General features: G+C 52.2%; 6 non-coding genes across 6 annotated transcripts; 1 reads left to right on the top strand and 5 right to left on the bottom strand.

Annotated features, from left to right (window-relative positions):
• TRNAK-CUU (transfer RNA lysine (anticodon CUU)) lies at nt 1-73 on the bottom strand. The gene has a single exon. It is a non-coding gene; the product is annotated as a tRNA-Lys (tRNA).
• A 2,081-nt stretch (nt 74-2,154) lies between these two features.
• Nucleotides 2,155-2,226, bottom strand: TRNAP-CGG (transfer RNA proline (anticodon CGG)). The gene has a single exon. It is a non-coding gene; the product is annotated as a tRNA-Pro (tRNA).
• Nucleotides 2,227-12,916: 10,690 nt separating this feature from the next.
• On the bottom strand, nt 12,917-12,988 carry TRNAP-UGG (transfer RNA proline (anticodon UGG)). The gene has a single exon. It is a non-coding gene; the product is annotated as a tRNA-Pro (tRNA).
• A 1,380-nt stretch (nt 12,989-14,368) lies between these two features.
• Nucleotides 14,369-14,441, top strand: TRNAK-CUU (transfer RNA lysine (anticodon CUU)). The gene has a single exon. It is a non-coding gene; the product is annotated as a tRNA-Lys (tRNA).
• Nucleotides 14,442-18,639: 4,198 nt separating this feature from the next.
• On the bottom strand, nt 18,640-18,712 carry TRNAR-CCU (transfer RNA arginine (anticodon CCU)). The gene has a single exon. It is a non-coding gene; the product is annotated as a tRNA-Arg (tRNA).
• A 2,109-nt stretch (nt 18,713-20,821) lies between these two features.
• On the bottom strand, nt 20,822-20,894 carry TRNAR-CCG (transfer RNA arginine (anticodon CCG)). The gene has a single exon. It is a non-coding gene; the product is annotated as a tRNA-Arg (tRNA).
• Nucleotides 20,895-20,933: the final 39 nt, after the last annotated feature.

Genomic DNA, 20,933 nt, shown 5'->3' on the forward strand with positions numbered 1-20,933 from the left:
CGCCCAACGTGGGGCTCGAACCCACGACCCTGAGATTAAGAGTCTCATGCTCTACCGACTGAGCTAGTCGGGCAGGTAGTGACAGGTGGTGTTCTTTTACCCTGGATCCGAGGCATTAGGTGACTCGGCTGCTTCTATCAGGCCTTCTCCGATTTCCAACATCCCCTATGTCAGTAAGGACTCTGGATTCTGGGGCTGAGTTCCCTAGACCAGCCAAAGTTCTAGAGTTACGACCTGAGGAAATGAGGGCAGGAGTGGGGCTCGAATCCCAGGACTGTGGGCAACTCACCTGAGCCGCGGTGGCCAAGGAACCACATCCCCTTCTCTGCCACCTCAAACAGGCCTCGGGGCTTCCTGCTTGCTGGGGCAGTTTGTGGTCTGGGGTCGCTGAGTCACGGCTGCTTGTTTCTTTGTTAGCCAAGCCCTGGGTCCGAGCCCTAAGGACATTGTTGTGGAACAAAAGCAGGGGCTGGGGTTATAGCGCTCGGGGTCCCTGACCTTGCCTGGGGCGCTTTGGAGGCAGGAGCAGAGCTGCGGAAGTCCCACCTGCCTTAGAGCCACCTGGGACGTGGTCTCCACAGATGTTCCTCTCTGTCTGGGCCCAAATGCTGGGAAGAGAAACGTTGAGAAGAGGACACGTAGATCGGGTACAGTGGCTCACACCCATAATCCCAGCCACTTTGGGAGGCCAAGGTGGGCAGATCACTTGAGGCCAGGAGTCCAAGATCAGCCTGGGCAATATAGCAAGACCCTGTTTTTATGAAAAAATTTTAAAAATTAGCCAGGTGTGGTCGCCCAGTGACTCACACCTTTAATCCTAGCAATTTGGGAGGTCAAGGCAGGCGGGTCACTCGAGGCCAGGAGTCTGAGACCAGCCTGGCCAACATGGTGAAACCTCGTCTCTACTAAAAATACAAAAATTAGGGCCAGGCGTGGTGGCTCACACCTGTAATCCCAGCACTTTGGGAGGCTGAGGTGGGCAGATCACAAGGTCAGAAGTTTGAGACCAGCCTGGTCAATGTGGTGAAACCCTGTCTCTACTAAAAGTACAAAACGTTAGCCAGGTGTGGTGTAATCCCAGCTACTCAGGAGGCTGAGGCAGGAGAATCACTTGAACCCAAGAGGCGGAGGTTACAGTGAGCCAACCAAGATCGCACTGCTGCCCTCCAGCCTGGGAGACAGAGTGAGAGTCCGTCTCAAAAAAAAAAAAAAAGTTAGCCAGGAGTGGTGGCACCCACCTATACTCCCAGCTATTCAGAAGCTGAGGAAGGAGAATCTCTTGAACCCTGGAGGCACAGGTTGCAGTGAGCCAAGATGGTGCCAATGCACTCCAGCCTAGGCGACAGAGTGAGACCTTGTCTCAAAGAAAAGTATAATTATATAATACAATTATATTATTATGATATAATCATATTATTAATATAATTATATGATATATATACTACATATAATATATAAACATATATAAAATATATGTTTTTCGTATGTGTGTATATTATTCAATACTGTAGACGCGAAATCTAATTTCCATGTGTAATGAGAGAATGAGATATCTTATTTTTTTTGGTACGACGTCTTCAAAATCCCGATGTGTATTTTGTACTCACAGCAGCACATCTCAAGTGGACCAGTCATATTTCAGGTGTTTAAGAGCCATATGTGGCTCTGGCTACCTTCCTGGCCAGCGCAGTAGGGGGCCATCAGGTCACACAGCTTTGACCTGCTCTCAACGAGCTTCCTCTGTGACTCCGCCTTGGCCTGCAGAGATGTGGGTTTCTAGGGCAAGGAGAGGAGGTCGAGGAACGAATAACTCTCCAGGGCCCGCCCGGATCGTGCACCCCACGCGATCACTCAGAACCCAACCACCGACCTCCCCCATACCCGGAGTCTATGTGGAGCTGAGCGACCCGGGCTGCAGAGGGTACTGCTTCTCTGGTCTGGGGCTGGGAAGGAGAAGGGCGCGGGGCTCCAGCGAGGCTGAGGCAAGTGCCCACCAGGCCAGCCTCAGGAGCATCCTGGTCCCTTGCAGCTGAGGCACAGACCCGGACCTACCTGAAGCAGAGCAACGCGACTGGTGGATGAGTCTTCAGGCTCGGTCCCCGATTTTCAAGCTCTATATTCTCTAAAATGACGAGGGGAAAGTAACCACTTCTAGGGCTCGTCCGGGATTTGAACCCGGGACCTCTCGCACCCGAAGCGAGAATCATACCCCTAGACCAACGAGCCTCCTATGCGTGCACTTCCGCTGACATTTCAGACACCTGCCTCCAATCCGGCGCGAGTCGGTTGATTCCGAAGTAGATAGAGCTCATTGCCCTACCCAAGTGATTGGCAGAATTCTGGGGTCGCTGCGGGGAGACCCTGGTGAACCAGCCCTGTGGAGACAGAGCCCATCCACACTGGGCTCGGTAGGGGCTGCTCAGGGTCAGGCCTGCAGCCTGGGGCTCCCCGCTGTATTTTCCCCGGCGCCGGGGTTACCGGGTCTGCGCTCACACCTGGGGCTGCTGACTCATACCCGAGACCATGCCCTGGGAGGATGGCTGAGCGGCCAGGCCACCTTCCATCCGACTGCGCCGGCGATTGGCTCCATCCCAGAGGCGCCCGCATGGCCTCCCTTGGATGGAGCCCAGCGCCTCTGCCCTGACTCAGACGTTAGCTCTGCCCCCGTCTCTTCCTGTCCTCAAGAGCTGAAAAAGTTCCAGGAGGTCACTGGGGATGAGCAGCGACGGCAAAGGGCATGACAGCGACACACACTCTCTCCGTCTCTGTTTCTCTCTCACTCTCTCTCCACGCGCTGGTGGCTTTGGGGTTATGATTAGGGTGAGAGTGGGCCTCAGGTGCAGGTCCTGATGGGCCAATACCGCAACACCTTCTGGATCCTTCTTTAAGGACGTGAGCAGGTTGGAAAGCCGGTGGACACGGCCTGGATGTGGAGAGGATCCAGCGGGCTCCGCGTGTGGTGGGCGAGAGGGTCCTGCCCATCGCCACAGGCCGCCCGCCCTATTTTGCCCTAGATCAACCCCACCCCAGACCTGAGCGCTGTCCCACTCCGGGGACTCCGTCCTCCCCTCTGGTTGGGCTTCTCGCTGCCGCGATCGTGGGCTCCCCGCCACGCTCCCAGCGCTGGCATTGACGTTTATGGAGAGCGGAGAATACAAAGTCTTGGGTTCCAGAAAGATAAAGGGCGGGGGAGCAAAGACGGAGCTTCCCGCCACCGAGGCCTGTTGGTCTAGAGGTATGATTCTCGCTTTGGGTGCGAGAGGCCCCGGTGCGAGTCCCAGAGGAGCCCAGCCTGCCGTGATCAGCTGTTGTTTATGTTAGCCTGGGAAATCCAGCGCGCAAGAACAAGAATGGAGCGAATGAAAGAATCTTTCACAGGAAAAGCCGGGGCTGCCTCCCTCTCCTACCTTCTTCGGTTTCTCAAACTGCAGGATGCGACCCCACCAGGCGGGGCCTTGGGCCCCTGGCCCGGGTTTAGGAACCCGGAAATCAGCTCCACCGCCAGCCACCTCCTGGATCCAGGACTGAGAACACTGGACAGCGCGCGACCGGACGTTTTTCTTCTTTTAGGGAAGGACTGCGGGTACAGGTGCTTGACTGAGGGTGGGAGTGAATGAAGACGGTGTCTGGAGGCCCGGTGGCCGCAGCCATCTCAGTCTCCGCGTCCCTCGCTTGTTGGTCTAGAGAAGTAAGCGAACGCGATGGACGCCTCCCCGGGCAGGAGCCTCTGTACTGGGCGGGGGCAGGCGGGCACCTGGTCACCCCGCCGCCCAGATTCGCGGGCGCAATGGTCTCAGAGGCCTAACTTCCTTCTCTCTTCAACCTCCTTCCCTCCCGGGGATCTGAACTGAACCTAGGACAGTTCTGAAGTTAACACCCCTCTTCCAAAGTAAAAGACCCAGACCATATTTTAATTTTTTAAAAAAGAACAAGTCGGCCGGGCGCGGTGGCTCACGCCTGTAATCCCAGCACTTTGGGAGGCCGAGGGGGGCGGATCACGAGGTCAGGAGTTCAAGACCAGCCTGCCCAATATGGTGAAACCCCCATCTCTACTAAAAATACAAAAAATTAGCCAGGCGTGGTGGCGCATGCCTGTAGTCTCAGCTACTAGGGAGGCTGAAGCAGGGGAATCGCTTGAATACGGAGGTGGAGGTTGCAGTGAGCTCAGATGGGGCCACTGCACTCCAGCCTGGTGACAGAGCAAGACTCCGTCTCAAAAACAAACAAACAAAAAAGAACAAGTCAAGCTGCGCAGGGTGCTCATGCCTGTAATCCCAGCACTTTGGGAGGCCTAGGCGGGCAGATCACTTGAGGTCAGGAATGAGACAAACCTAGCCAACATGGTAAAACTCCGTCTCCACTAAAAATACGAAAATTAGCTGGGCTTGGCGGCATGCACCTGCAATCCCAGATATTCGGTAAGCTGAGGCAGGAGAATCATTTGAACCTGGGAGGCGGAGGTTGCAGTAAGCCAAGATCACATCACTGCGCTCCAAGCTGGGCGACAAGAGCAAGACTCCATCTCACATAAAATAAAATAAAACAAAAAAGAACAAGTCAGATCTAGATTTATCTACATGGAGTCAAATGTTTTATTCTCAAAGATCATAGGCATCATGTGTTAAAGCATGCACCTAATTTTTTGGTGGGCACAGTGGTGGGCACAAAATAAAGAGCACAGAGTTCAAAGTGAAAACTGACAATAACCAAGAAAAATACGTTTAAAAAAACAGCCAGTGTTAATTTTCTGGCATTGATGCTGAGCCACAGTTATGGAAGTCTTAGGGGAAACTGGGTGAATGCTACACAAGAGTTTTCTGTACTTTTTTTTTCTTTTTGGCCACTTACTGTGAATCTATAATTATTTTAAAATAAAAAGTAAATAGGCTGGCCCAATGATGCACATCTGTAATTCCAGCATTTTGGGAGGCCAAAGAGGGAGGATCACTTGATCCCAGGAGCTCAAGACCATCCTGGGCAACATAGAAAGACCCGGTAGCTAAATTTAAATAAATCAATCAGGCCGGCTACGGTGGCTCATGCCTGTAACCCCAGCACTTTGGGAGGCTGAGGCGAGTGGATCACTAGGGGTCAGGACTTCAAAACAAGCCTGGCCAGCATGGTGAAACCCTGTCTCTACTAAAAATACAAAAAGTAGTCTGGCATGGTGGCATACGCCTGTAATCCCAGCTACGCGGGAGGCTGAGGCAAGAGAATCGCTTGAATCCGGGAGGTGGAGGTTGCAATGAGCTGAGTTTGCGTCACTGCATTCCAGCCTAGGTGACACAATAAGATTTCATCTAAATAAATAAATAAAATTAGCTGGGTGTGGTGGCACATGTCTGTTGTTCCAACTACTTGGAAATCTGAGGTAGGAGAATTCCTGAGTCCAGGAGGCTGAGACTGCAGTTAGCTATGATCCCACCACTGCATTCCAGCCTGGGCAACACAGGAAGACCCTGTCTGGGAAAAATAAAATAAAATGAATAGACTTTCAAAAATTACAGGCTGTCATAAGGGTGTTGTCATATATAGATGAGTTCCTGACATGGGAACAATGAGTCTAGGAGTGACATTTAAGCTGAGACAGGAGAGAAAATAAGGGGCCAGTCAAGAAAGAGGAGGGAGAACAGCATTCCAGTCCAGGAACTGGTAACTGATGGGAGTTGAAGCAAAGAAGGAAAATAATGGGCTGGGCGCAATGTCTCACAAGAGGATCCTTTGAGCTCAGGAGTTTGAGACCAGCCTAAGCAACATAGTGAGGCCCCATTTGTACAGAAAACACACAAAAAATTAGCTGGTGCATGAGGTGGGAGTATTGCTTGAGCTGAGGAGGTTGAGGCTGCAGTGAGCTGTGTTCTCACCACTGTGCTGCAGCCTGGGTAGCAAAGTAAGATTCTGGCTGGTCACAGTGGCTCATGCTTGTAATCCCAGCATTTTGGGAGGCTGAGGCTCACCTGAGGTCAGGAGTTCGAGACCAGCCTGGCCAACATAGTGAAACCCCAACTCCACTAAAAATACAAAAATTAGCCGGATGTGGTGGTGGGCACCTGTAACCCCAGCTACTCCAGCTACTCGAGAGGCTGAGGCAGAGAGAATTGCTTGAAACCGGGAGGTGGAGGTTGCAGTGAGTGGAGATTGCACCACTTCACTCTAGCCTGGGTGACAGAGCAAGATTCTGCCTCTAAAACAAGCAAACGATTAATACAGGTGTGAATTGCATCAAGCGCTCGTCCAAGCATTAAGATCACCACATAACTTCTTTTTTATTCTGTTAATATGATGAATTATTTTGATAATTTTCTTGAATTTAAGGCCAACCTTGTACTCTTGGAATATACCTAGTTCAGCCTTTATTTGATAGCTCCAGTCTTTCTTTTTTTCACTTTCTATTTTTATTTTTTTGAGACGGAGTCTTGCTCTGTCACCCAGGCTGGGGTGCAGTGGCGCGATCTGGGCTCACTGAAAGCTCCGCCCCCTGGGTTCACGCCGTTCTCCTGCCTCAGCCTCCCCAGCAGCTGGGATTACAGGCGCACGCTGCCACGCCCGGCTAATTGTTTGTGTTTTTAGTAGAGACGGGGTTTCACCATGTTAGCCAGGATGGTCTCGATCTCCTGACCTCGTGATCCGCCCCCCTCGGCCTCCCAAAGTGCTAGGATTACAGGCATGAGCCACTGCGCCTGGCCTGATAGCTCCAATCTTTCCAAAAAGAGACAATGACAATCACAGGGTAGCCCTATCCCCTCCCTGAAAAATGCCCAGGATTGATAGTCTCGGACAGAAGAGTGGGCACCAGTCCCCAACCCACCCCTGGCTCTGTAGCCGTGACAGGCCAAGGATACAAGTGACCCCAGCCCCATTCCCCATGTATCGCAGTGACACAGGGTCATGGTTATAAGGCCCCATGAGCCAACATCCTCCAGGTGGGATTCGAACTCAGACCAGAGGCTGAGGCGATAGTGCTGTATTATTGGGACCTGGGTTGGTGAGGTGCCTGTAGACTTTTGTCCCAGCCTCTGATCTGCCTTCCTCATGGCCCCCAGACTGCCTCAGCACCCCCACTGGGAAACGTGTCCAAAGCCACTCTAAAGCCCAGAGATCAAGGTTTGACTCATTCCAAAGACACACCTTGGCTGGTTACGACCATAATGCAAACCTACACCCAAAGTCCAAGGAAGGTGCTAGGCTGAAGAGAAAGACTGACATATCATCTTTCTTAGGAAAGAAACATTTAATAGGGACTTATGAACAGAATCCACGTCTGGGTCTCTGGTGGCAGGGAGACAAGATAGTGGGTCTCCATGCCTTTACCGCCCAGACCCAGGGTCTACATACCACAGGGAAAGGGTGTATGTGCTTCAGAAGGAATGTTTAAGGCACTTGCTTAAGGGCAAGGTTTATGGTAAATGCAATAGCAGCAAGGTTGTTTTGACCTAAGAGCAGAATTTATGGTTAGTCTCACACAGGAAACAATAGATGAACTGGAACTCTTAGAGGCTGTCCCAGAAGTGGGATTAATCAGAAATCTTTATGGCGGATTAGCATCCTACATGGGGTTGCCTTCGCCTCCAAAAAACCTGTTAGGTATGTTTTGGAGGGGCTGGGTGGCTGCCCTCCTGGTCTCCTAATAACAAGGGCCGCCATCCAAACAGTGAGAGAGATAAGTAATGGCTGGGTCATACTGGTTTGTGGGGCCCTGGTGTCTCTCACAAGAGCCTGAGTTAGCCGGGGGACTGTGGAGCAGGTGGGAGGTGGTCTCTCCATGTTGACCAGTGGGCGGCAAGCCACGCAGATGCTGAGGCAAGAGACCGAGGGCACGAGCTGTTCCAGTATAACAAAATATATAAAATAACAAGAGTTACACTAGATATAGATCATAGATATGATTATATATAAGTATCACTAATCATTAGTTTGTAGTAATTACTCTTTATTCCAATATTATAATAATCCTCGCTCTACAATCATAACCTAGGAAAAACGAGGCCATACAGAGAGATAGGAGCTGGAGGAGCATGGTGAGAAGTGACCAGAAGACAAGAATGTGAGGCTTCTGTTATGCCCGGACAGGGCCACCAGAGGGCTCCTTGGTCTAGCGGTAACGCAAGCGTCTGGGAAGATGCAAGTTACCAAGCGGACCGTGGTCTAGCGGTAGCGTCGGTGCCAAGGAAAAGCACCCGCTACTTAGCAGACCGGGAAACGGAGTCTCCCTTTCCCTGGGGGAGTTTAGAGAGAAGACTCTACTCCACCATCTCTTGTGGACGGCCTGACATTAGTCAGGTCTGGAGGCCTAACCATCTCCCTGTGATGCTGTGCTTCAGCAGTCATGCTCCTGGTCTGCTTTCGTGTTCCATCCTGTACACCTGACTGCCTTCTAGATAGCAGTAGCAGAATTAGTGAAACTATTAAAAGCCTCTAAAATGCAGAAATAATGGCATAAGCTGTCTTTCCTCTCTCTCTCCTCCTCGGGTGCCATACAGGGAAGGGCCCCATCCAGTGGACAAGTGACCCACGTGACCTTACCTATCACTGGAGATGGCTCACACTCCTTACCCTGCCCCCTTGTCTTGTATCCAATAAATAACAGCGCAGCCTGGCATTCGGGGACACTACCGGTCTCCGCGTCTTGGTGGTAGTGGCTCCCCCCGGGCCCAACTGTCTTTTCTTTTATCTCTTTATCTTGTCTTTATTTCTACGGTCTCTCATCTCCATACACGGGGAGAAAAACCCACAGACCCTGTAGGGCTGGCCCCTACATTGACCCATAGTCTCAGCTGAACTGGGTGGGAGGGCCCTTCTCCCTTGGCTGAACTTTGAAGCAGCACATCCACCTCCAGCCCTGGGACTGAGTCTCCTGTGGGAGGGGAAGAAACTTGGGGTCTTGTGCTAAAGGAAAGGGATCCAGGTTCTCTATCCCAGTCTAGAGGTGAGCAGACAGACCTTCCTGGGGTGCAAAATCTCCTATTATTTTTCCTAAGAGACCCTGGTGCTGGGACACCAGCTGTGAGAGATAACACAGCAGTCCAGTCGTCAGCTTGATGAATTTGGGAGGAGGTCTTGAAATCTCTGATGGGGACACGGATTGACTTAGGACTCAATGAAAGCTTACCTTCCAGTTAGGGGCCAAGCATGGGAAACTGGGTCACCTGTCATGATACTGAATTCTGTGTACCAAAAACGGTGAAAAGCTCGGCCCAACGCGGGGTTCAAACCCACGACCCTGAGATTAAGAGTCTCCCGCTCTACTACCTAAGCTACCCGGGCTGATGTGATAATGCTTACTTCCCACCCTAATGTTCAGAATCCTCAAAACAGGCGCTGCAAAAACAAAAACAAAAACAAAAACAAAACAAAACAAAACAAAAAACAAAACAAACAAACAAAAAACCAAAGGCTGTGGCAACTCTACTCCCGAGGAGGTGGCGCAGGCATGGCTACCCGCAGAGCCGGCCTCTGGCATTCAGACAGCTGGGTGCACAGTCCCTGCCGGGGTCTCCAGACATCTGGGAGCCCCTGTCCTCCCTATCTCAGCGAGTTGTGGGCGGAATGTGAATCCTTTAACCTCAAACCCGAGCCTCCAGTCAGGTGGAATTTGTAGTCAGGGACCATTAGCCATGGCTCCAGGCCGGGACCTCTCAGGGTGGTCCTGAGTGGGAGGCGGGGAGGAAAGGAACAACCTCTCTCTGGGGCCCAAGTGCAGATCCGAAGGGGCCTGGGTCCACACTTCGCTGCCAATATAAATCCCAATTCCTACTTAATATTGAGCCCGGCCTCTGCATATCTCCAAACTGTTTCAAATGACCCAAAGGGCCCGCCCCTTCCCACTCTCCTGCAGATCTGTGTGCACGGTGGAGGCAAGCGGCTCATGACAGAGGTTTTTCCATGTTGGTCAGGCTGGTCTTGAACTGCCGACCTCAGAACTGTCGACCTCAGGTGATCCGCCCGCCTCCACCTCCCAAAGTGCTGGGATTACAGGCGATCCCGGCTGCTGGTCTGCGCTGCTTCTGCATTAATGATCAGGGCGGGGTCAGGGGGCCAGGGGAGGCCGGGAAGGAGGGACTGAAGGGAAAGAGTAGAGCAGCGGGGTAGGGTCTGTCCTGAGTGTGCGCCTCACAAAATGGACCCGCTCGACTTGGGATCCAGTTCTTCCTCGCCTCCCCTTCCCTTCGTTTGATCGGAACAGGAAGTGCAAGGCGGCTTCTGTCAAGCGCGTCCGTGAGAAGAGACTACCAAACAGGCTTTGTGTGAGCAATAAAACCTTTTTAATCACCTGGGTGCAGGCGGACGGAGTCCGAAAAAGGAGTCAGCAAAGGGAGGTGGGGAAGGGGTTGCTTTATAGGAGTTGGGTAGGTAATGGGAAATTACAGTAAAAGCTGGTTATCTATTGTTAGCAGAGGAGGGGGTCACAAGGTACATGGTAGGGAGGTCATAAGATTTATTGTCCAAAAGAAGAATGTCACAAAGTCGATTGATCAGCTAAGGTAGGGCAGGGACAAGTCACAATGGTAGAATGTTGTAACGTTGGTTAATCAGTTAAGGCAGAAACTGGCTGTTTTACTTCTTTGTGGTTTTTTTGGCTTCTTCAGACTTCTTGGCTCCTGCAGGCCATCTGGACGTATATGTGCAGGTCACAGGGGTTATAATGGCTGAGCTTTGGCTCAGAGGCCTGACACCTCGACCTGTGACCCAGGGCCCAGCAGCAGCCTCTGGCGGCCTGGCGGTCATCGGCCATCGGCCCAATTTCCTCTTTGTCCACATGAGGAGCAGTCCCAGGCGCCCCTCCTGCTCGCAGCCCAAGGAGTGTCAGCGCAGACCTGATCATTCTAAAAGCCTGGAAAATCCCAGCGTGAAAATGTCCATCAGGCCGGGCGTGCAGGCGCGGGGACTCACGCCTGTAATCCCAGCACTTTGGGAGGCCGAGGCGGGTGAATCACCTGAGGTGAGGAGTTGGAGACCAGCCTGGCCAACATGATGAAACTCCGTCTCTACTAAAAATACAAAAAATTAGCCAGGCGTGGTGGCACCCGCCTGTAATCCCAGCTACTCGGGAGGCTGAGGCAGGAGAATCGCTTGAACCCCAGAGGCGGAGGTTGTAGAGAGCCGAGATGGCACCACTGCACTCCAGCCTGGACAACTCCGTCTCAAAAAAAAAAAAAAGTCAATCAACGGACAATGGACACCGACACCGGTGTTGGATCATCTGACAGGATGACAAAGGTGGTGAAGCGGCCATCATAAACATGCTTCAAGGAGCAGCTAAAACCCCCGCTTCATGCAAATGAAAAAATATGAAGTCTCAGCAAAGGAGTAGAAAATGTAAAGAATAGGCCGGGCGCGGTGGCTCACGCTTGTAATCCCAGCACTTTGGGAGGCCGAGGCGGGTGGATCACGAGGTCAGGAGATCGAGACCATCCTGGCTAACACAGTGAAACCCCATCTCTACTAAAAAAAAATACAAAAAATTAGCCGGGCGTGGTGGCGGGCGCCTGTAGTCCCAGCTACTCGGGAGGCTGAGGCAGGAGAATGGCGTGAACCCGGGAGGCGGAGCTTGCAGTGAGCCGAGATGGCGCCACTGCACTCCGGCCTGGGCAAAAGAGCGAGATTCTGTCTCAAAAAAAAAGAAAATGTAAAGAATAACCAAGCAGAAAGTTTAGACCCTAGAAATACAAAACCTAGGGAAGGAGCTTTAATGAATGGGCAACAGCAGAATGGAAGAAAACAGGGCAAAGGGCTAGAAGCCGGGCTTGGACTCCCCAGAGACGTCGCAGGCTCCCGGAACCGCACCTCTTCCCCCCCATGTACCGGAGGGACGCGCCGCTGCGACCCCAGGACCTGGAAGGAAAAGGAGAGAGCTGAGCATGGTGGTTCTGGCCTGTAATTGCAGCACTTTGTGAGGGAGGCCGAGGTAGGAAGATTGCTTGAGTGCAAGTTGGAGACCAGCCTCCAGAACAGAGGGAGACCTCGGTTTTACACACACACACACAATTAGCCGGGCGTGGTGCTGAGCACCGGTAGTCCCAGCTACTAGCGAGGTGGAGGTGGGAAGATCCCTTGAGTGTGGGAGGTTGAGCTTGCAGGGAGCCGACATCGCAGCACTGCACTTCAGCACTCCAGCCTGGGCAACAGAAAAAGGAAAATAAAACAGAAGAGAGAGAGAGAGAAAAAGAGAGAGAAAGAGACAGAGAGAGAGAGGAGGTTCGAAACCCTGGGCTCGTCCGCAATTTAAGCTTAGAACCGTCCCACTCAAAAGAAAACTACACGGCCAGACCAAGTTCCATGGCCACCCGGGATCTAGGGCCACTTCTGCAGAGGAAGACGCGGCGGGGGAGGCGTTTGCCCTCCTTTCGGGTCCCGGATCTGGGGTCCACTGCCCCAGCGCCAGGCCTTAGGCGCACTCAGAACTCCCAGGTCGGCCGGGCGCGGTGGCTCACGCTTGTAATCCCAGCACTTTGGGAGGCCGAGGCGGGCGGATCACGAGATCAGGAGACCGAGACCACGGTGAAACCCCGTCTCTACTAAAAATGCAAAAAAATCAGCCGGGCGTGGTGGCGGGCGCCTGTAGTCCCAGCTACTCGGAGAGGCTGAGGCAGGAGAATGGCGTGAACCCGGGAGGCGGAGCTTGCAGTGAGCCGAGATCGCGCCGCTGCACTCCAGCCTGGGTGACGGAGCGAGACTCCGTCTCAAAAAAAAAAAGAACTCCGAGGTGGAAGGCTCTGGTCAGGAGGCGCAGGCGAGTACTCCCTGTAGCCGGGCAAGGCGAGGGGCCGCAAGCCGGACGGAAGCGGGAAGTCGGATCGGCCCTGGCGCCTGCGGCTGCCACGGAGAGACCAAGTTCCCTGCGGCCAGGACTCCGTGAAGCTCCTCAATCTTCACCGTGAGAAAATGATGGTGTTCGGGAAAAAAAAAAAAACAAAACGGGCTCGTCCGGGATTTGAACCCGGGACCTCTCGCACCCAAAGCGAGAATCATACCCCTAGACCAACGAGCCAGGACGAGAAGAGCTTTCTGACGTCTATCCTTGGAGGTCCACACCCGCGGTTCCACTCTCCTCCTCCACACGCACCCCCCAGCCTCCGCCTTCGCTCCACCCCCACCCCTCCCCGCCCGGGTCACGGCCACGCCCCAACCTCTAGCCCATCTGGGAGGGTTGCGCAGGTGGAGATTTCGATCACAGGAAGCTCGTAGGAGGTGCAGCGCCGCGGGGACCAGCCCCGGGAAGAGCTCCTGTACGACCCCCGCCCTCAGGCGCACAGAGGTGGACCCCGCACTCTGGGCACCGCGGCGCCGCCTCCCCCGAGGGCCACCCGGCTCCCAGCGGCTCCAGGCGGCCCCAGCACCGAGAGGAGAGCCTGTGACCAGGGGCTGCGGCCCGCGGGGAGGTGGTCTGTGTGGCCCGCGTGAGGCAGGGGTCTCGCGTGCTGAGCCCCAGCCCAGAAATTTCACCCAATGTGAAACCTGAGTTCAGGACCCTGACTAGGAGACCCCGCCGCCTCCCAGCAGGCCAGCCCCGGCGTCCTAGGAAGGGATCCCGTCTCCCGCACAGACCCCGGGCTCCTGACCTCAGCCAAGCCCCTTCTTGGCCTGAGCTCTGCCCAAGCGACCCTCGCAGCCCTGGGACTTCCGATACAGGGGCCGGAGCTGGAGTCAGAGTTCATTTCTTCCCAAACGGGCAGCTCTACAAACGCTCCAAACTTTTCTTCCGTTTTCCACTGGCAAGGGACCCAGCATTTTACTGGGAGCCTAAGGAGGAGAAAGGTCTACCGGGCTTGTCCCTGTGGTGAGGCCTCGCTGCCGGCCCTAAACAGGGATGAGGGTTTGAAAATGAGGGGACCTCCGTGGTTTGACCCCGGAACCTCTCACAACCCTAAGAGAGAGTCACGCCGAGTTTCCCCCTGGCCATCTCCAGTGTCCTTCGTCCCTTCAGCTCTTGTCCCCGACGTTCTCGCTCCCGGGAGCTGCAGGGGCCGGACACACCCACGAGGGAGGGCAGACAGAGGACACACACCGCGAGGGACGGCAGACAGGAAACACACACCCGCGAGGGACAGCAGAAAGGACACACACCCGCGAGGGACGACAGACGGGACACACACCAGCGAGGGACGGCAGACGGGACCCACACCCGCGAGGGTCGGCAAACGGGACACACCGCCACGAGGGTCGGCAGACATGACACACACCCGCGAAGGACGGCAGACCACACGGGCCTGGTGGCGTCTTCGGTCCGCGCCGAGCTTGGGGCTCTAGTGCTCAGGATGTAGCCTGTCTCATGTCTCGGATCCAGGACTCATCCCCACCAATTTTATATAGAATAGGGAAGTTCTGGAAAGCTCCAATAGACGTGTGGGAAGGCACTTTTCTCATAACCGCCCGGCTAGCTCAGTCGGTAGAGCATGAGACTCTTAATCTCAGGGTCGTGGGTTCGAGCCCCACGTTGGGCGTGAGGTTTTGTCGGACAAATTAGTCTTGCATCTTGGAAGAAAGTCAAGTAAAGTAAGTAAGAAAACGTGGAAGTGACACCGTATACCTTGCAAATTCGGAATTGTTGGTCAGGCAAACACAAAACGCTCCACCAACCAACTGGCTTCAGGATATACCAGGATCCCCTTGGTCTTGTTTCATAAACAAGAGGGGCCGAGGGTCGTGGTTTATGCCTGTAATCCCCTCACTTTGACCCCAGGAGTTTGAGACGAGCCTAGACAACATGGTGAGACCCCAGCCCTTGAAAAAAATAGAAATTTTTGCCAGGCTTCGTGGCGCGTGCCTGTAGTCCCAGCTACTCCAGAGACAGACAGGAGAATCGCTTGAACCCGGGAGGTAGAGGTTACAGTAAGCCGAGATTGCGCCAGTGCACTCCAGCCTGGACAACACAGTAAGACTCCGTCTCAAAATAATAATAATAAAAAGAAATTGGCCAGGCGCGGTGGCTCACGCCTGTAATCCCAGCACTTTGGGAGGCCGAGGCTGGCGGATCACGAGGTCAGGGATCGAGACCAACCTGGCTAACACGGTGAAACCCCGTCTCCACTAAAAAAAGAGAAAAAATTAGCCGGGCATGATGGTGGGTGCCTGTAGTCCCAGCTACTAGGGAGGCTGAGACAGGAGAATGGCGTGAACCTGGAAGGCGGAGCTTGTAGTGAGCCGAGATCATGCCACTGCACTCCAGCCTGGGCAACAGAGCGAGACTACGTCTCAAAAAAAAAAGAAATAAAAAAAAGAAATAAAAATTACGTTTGTATAAAATTTGCATACACGTTCCATATTCAGTACACAGAGCATTTGGGACCCTCTCTGCATAATATTTGCCTTAAGAGGTATTCTCCTTCTATTTCATCCCAGTTTAACACTGGTAAAAATTCTCATAATTGCATGCTACAGCACAGCAGGGACTCTCACCTACCATCAGGGATATGGTCCTCATTGCCAGCCAGCCAGCCAGCCAGCCAGCAGGGGAGTCACATTTAGAATCTCACCCTTATAATCTGGTTCTAGGCTAGGTACCATGGCTCAGGCCTGTAATCCCAGCTCTTAGGAAGGCCAAGGCAGGAACATCACTTGAGCCCAGGAATTTGCAGGTGCAGTGACCCATGATTGTGCCACTGCAGCCTGGGCAACACAGTGAGACCCTATCTCCAAAAACCAAAACAAGTATTTATACCTGTCTAATAACTGTCATATTAAATATTCTGCAAAAATAGCTAATGGGAGATGTGGTGGCTCATGCCTATAAGAACAGCACTTTGGGAGGCCAAGGTGGGAGTATTGCTTGAGTCCAGGAGTTTGAGACCAGCCTGGGCAACATAGCAAGACTCTGTCTCTATAAAAAATGAGTAGCATGTGCCTGCAGTCCAAGCTACTTAGGGGGCTGACTGGGGAGGATCACTTGAACCTGGGAGGTCGAGGCTGCAGTGAGCCGTGATCACACCACTGCACTCCAGCCTAGGTGACTGAGTGAGACCGTGTCTCAAAAAAACAAAAACAAAAACCAACAAAACATAGCTGATGGTTTCCTGACTGCTACCTGGACATTGGTTTGGTAACAAATTTTGGCTTCAATGCCATGCTGAGGTCCTTACCAATGGAATGTGAGGTGCTATAATTCACAGTATACAACAGCATCGTGATCAGGCAATGCATGACCTGGTTGATTATGAGGAGTTGCAGACTGAAGCAAGTGCCCTGGGTGACCAGTGGCTGCTGTGCCTGACTGTTGCAGCCCAGGTGACCACACGGACTTTCATTAGTTCATGGCATGGAAAGAAGTTTTCTGAAGGCCCTGGTTTGCTTACAGAAAGAAAATGACAAGATCAGGTCTCTAAACTTTTTGACTAAGTCACGTTCAGAGACCCAGGGACAATTTATGGCAACCATACAATAACCTTAAAGCCACGAGGCTGATATTGCTAAAAATCAAACATGTCATTTAACTAGGCATGTTGCAGAAAGGCAATGTGAATTGAATTCACAGCCTTAGGACATCTTTGGTGTGAAAGATAAACAGCATTGATTAGGAAGAAGCTGTGACATCAGATTGGACTCAGAATCTAGAATCTTGAACTACAAAGATTGACCTTGGAGAAAACAGCATACATGACAAAACAAAACAGAAACAAAACAAGTTTGGCTACTTTAAGCCATCATAAGGAGGATGGGATATGATTTTGTATCTGGTGAATTTATCCGTCTGGGTGCACATCCCAAAGAGCCTATAGTTAATGTGTTATCTCATGCAGCTGACCATGGCCCTACCGGGTTTCTTGGTTGGTTGGCTGAAAATTGAACTCAGCGGTGGCCTGTGTTTAATGAGACCGGGCTGCCAGAACGTCTCGGGCAAACTGTAGAGAAAGAAACCCGAAGACACCAAGCAATGTTGGAGTGCGTCTATCATGCATGATGTGCATACCACTGAGAAGACCAGAGGACACTCCCTTTCTTTCTTTCTTTTTTCTTTTTTCCTTTTTTTCTGTTTTTTTTTGAGACGGAGTCTCACTCTGTTGCCCAGGCTAGAGTGCAGTGGCACGATCTCTGCTCACTGCAACCTCTGCCTCCCGGGTTCAAGCGATTCTTCTGCCTCAGCCTCCCAAGTAGCTGGGACTACAGGTGAGCGCCACCACACCCGGCTAATTTTTGTATTTTTAGTAGAGATGGGGTTTCACCATATTGGCCTGGCTGCTCTCGAACTCCTGACCTCATGATCCACCCGCCTCGGCCTCCCAAAGTGCTGGGATTACAGGCGTGAGCTACCGCACCAGGCCAGGACACTCCCTTTCACAAGGCCTCCTAAAAAATCCATCACGGAAGCATCAGCTTCCTTAAGTAGCTCTGTGGTGGCCATTCTCTACAGGTGGCCTATGATGGTGGAAGGTAATGTCATTGAGGCGTGGAAGGTAACGCCATTGAGGTGAGGAAGGTAATGCCGTTGAGGTGAGGTCCCTGATTTCATTGGGGATGATGGGGTCCAGGATGTTTGGAGAAGTGGGAGAAGCCAGGCCAGAGCTGGAAAAACAGAAGAGTCCTAGTTATGGGTTTTATTTATTTATTTATTTATTTATTTGAGACGGAGTCTCACTCTGTCACCCAGGCTGGAGTGCAGTGGTGCGCTCTCCGCTCACTGCAACCTCCCCCTCACAGGTTCAAGTGATTGTCCTGCGTCAGTCTCCTGAGGAGCTGGGATTACAGGCGCGTGCCACCACGCTCGGCTAATTTTTCTATTTTTAGCAGAGACAGGGTTTCACCATGTTCGTCAGGCTGGTTTGTGATCATGATCTGCTTGCCTCGGCCTCCCAAAGTGCTGGGATTACAGGCGGGAGCCACTGCGCGAGGGCCAATTATGGGTTTTAAAGGCAAAAGCCAACCATGTTTTTATACATACTTATGACAAAACTCTAGCAGTGGTCCCCATTAGAGCGGCTTCTGATTTTACTTTACACCGTGTCCTGTAGTTCAGGAAATTGTTACCTTGAAGAAGGCATCACATATTGCATGAATTTAAAAAAAGAATACTATGGACTATTTCAAATATGTATTAAAAGAGAGAAAATAGTGCAATGTCCCCCATTATATACTCATGGATAAGTAGTTTCATCTATACCTCCATCCAGCTTATGATTTTTTTTTTTTTTGAAACGGAGATTATAGGCTGGGATTACAAGCGGAAGCCACCACGCCTGGCCTCAGTTTTATGATTTTTAAAACAAACCAGTTGTCCTGTAATTTAATCTGTAAATAATTGTGTTTATTAAAAAAGGATTCAAAAAATATATGTAACCGTAATAGAATTAACAAACCTGGAAAAATAAACAACCATTCCTTTCTATCAAGTTAAATGGGTGGTACTTTAAAATCCTGTAAAAGATTCAGCTCCTTTCTTCTATAACCTGAAATTGTGCTCATCTTATTTGAAAACAGGTATGGGTTTCTAATTTATAGCCTGTCTGGGAACCCTCCTACAACTCCGCACCTCCACGGGAGTACACCAAATACCAAATTCCAGGCCTTCTCCCCGGGCAACTGCCAACCTCCATGGGAGTATACCAAATTCCAGGTTTTCCCCCCCCCGGGTAACTGCGAACCTCCATGGGAGTATACCAAATTCCAGGTCTCCTCTCCGGTAAGGAACACTAAAATTCCGCTCTTTTTTACCCCGGGTGGGACTCGAACCCACAATCCCTGGCTTAGGAGGCCAATGCCTTATCCATTAGGCCACCGGGGCGGACGACAACACAGTGGCGCTTGTCTTAGACCAGTCTCTCCATCACTCCGCGGTGGTTCCTGCACAGCCTGCCCGTCCTGCCCTGGCCTTTCTCCCGCCCCTCCACGGGAATCCAAGCTTCGGTTCAGATCTCGTCCGCTCCTGAGCATCCTCGGGACCCCAAAGAGACCGCGCACGTGCAGAGGGACCTGAAAGACACCGAACGTCAGTTTTTGGCTCGGCTCTTTGGTCTGGGGGTATGATCTTCGCCTAGGGTGCGAGAGGTGCCCGGATCAACTCCCTCACAAGCCCTAGTCTCCATTCAGGAGAGAACCCAAGTCTAGGGGTAATTAGTAGCGAAAGATGCACTTGCGATGTATAGAGTGTATGGGAAGGGGCACGCGATGCCTGCTCAGCAACTGGCTCCTCATCCCGAGCCCGCCGCTTGCAAAAGTGTGGGTCTCCGTCCTCCTCCCCCGCATTGTCCTTTAGACCAAGGGTGCCGCCCAGTGGCCGGAAGCCTCTTAATAACGACCCTCCAAAATCTGCCCTCTACATCCCCAGCTGGCTCGGTGTTAATCTCAGGATCACCACATTGGGTGTTTACTTTCCTGCCCCAACATGTGTGTTATTTTCCTTTTTTAAAAAAATCTGTATTTTAATGAAGTTATTTTCCTGTAATACCTAGTAAACGCTTCAGTCCAGGAGTTCGAGACCATCATGGGCAAAATAGTGAGCGCCCCGTCTCTACCAAAAACAAATACCTTCGTAAACCACTGAAACGTCAAAAAAATTAAAGGAGAAATTGACATCATGCACGACGCCAGGTCACCAGCGTCCGCTGACCGGAGGACATGCCTGCAGCTGCGACTCTCCGCAGCCTTCACCCCCTGGAAGGATACCCCACGAGGCGCTGCTCGGCACCCGGACTAAACTCGGGTTCCGCTGGTAGACATTTTTGTTTTTCCTGGGTGAAATACTAACTCAATCCTGGAGATACTCTTTGAAATTGGAATTTTTATTTTATCTTATTTTATTTATTTTCTATTTTGAGACGGAGTCTCGCTCTGTCGCCCAGGCTGGAGTGCAGTGGCGCGATCGTGGCTCACTGCAACCTCCGGCCTCCCGGGTTCAAGCGATTCTCCTGCTTCAGCCTCCTGAGTAGCTGGGACTACAGGCGCGCGCCACCACGTCCCGCTAATTTTTGTATTTTTAGTAGAAACGGGGTTTTACCATGTGAGTCAGGCTGGTCTCGAACTCCTGACCTCATGATTCGCCCGCCTCGGCCTCCCAAAGTGCTGGGATTAGAGACCTGAGCCACCGCGCCCGGCTCATCACCGCTATTTATAATCGTTTTCTTTTTTTACTTTGTTACCCGATGATCAGGTGATACAGAGTTTTTCATCACAATAATCAATTAAACTACACATGTCGCCGGGCGCGGTGGCTCACGCCTGTAATCCCAGCACTTTGGGAGACCGAGGCTGGATGATCATCTGAGGTCGGGAGTTCGAGACCAGCCTGGAAAAATGGAGAAACCACCCCTCCCACCCCACGCCTACTAAAAATACAAAAATTAGCCGGGCGTGGTGGCGCATGCCTGTAATCCCAGCTACTCGGAAGGCTGAGGCAGGAGAATCGTTTGAACCCGGGAGGCGGAGGTTGCAGTGAGCGGAGATCAAGCCATTGCATTCCAGCCTAGGCAACAAGAGCAAAAAATCCGTCTCCAAAAAAAAAAAAAAAAAAAAAAAAAACTACACATGTCCTTTGACCCCTTGGGGCAACTCCTCACCGCAAGCAATCCCAGCCTCGCGTGTGTCACGGTTTCCATCACCTGAACTTTAATTTGTGAAGTCAATCCCCTACCAGCTCCCAGGACCCGCGTTCTCTGGCTTCAAGCGCCGCAGTCCGCCAGGGCCCTGCCGGCGTTCTCTGGGTCGCCCTCACTGCTATTCTGGCCCTGGGTCCTTAGTTACGCGACTGCAGGGGAAGGACGGGGTCCGAGTGTTACTAGGGAAGTAAGGGGCGAGCGACCGGCGCACTCAGTCCCAGTGTCCTAGTCGCCCAGGGTGCAGTCCCAGGTGAAGAAATTTTTTTCAGTGGAGCTGGAAGAAAACGTTAACGTAGCAACGACCACGAAGGGACTCGAACCCTCAATCTTCTGATCCGGAATCAGACGCCTTATCCATTAGGCCACGCGGCCCTGCGCTCGAGGAGTTCCCAGCGTTTCTCATAAAGCTTT

The sequence above is a fragment of the Hylobates moloch genome, unplaced genomic scaffold (assembly GCF_009828535.3).
Source record: "Hylobates moloch isolate HMO894 unplaced genomic scaffold, HMol_V3 SCAFFOLD_23, whole genome shotgun sequence".
Classification (NCBI taxonomy): domain Eukaryota; kingdom Metazoa; phylum Chordata; class Mammalia; order Primates; family Hylobatidae; genus Hylobates; species Hylobates moloch.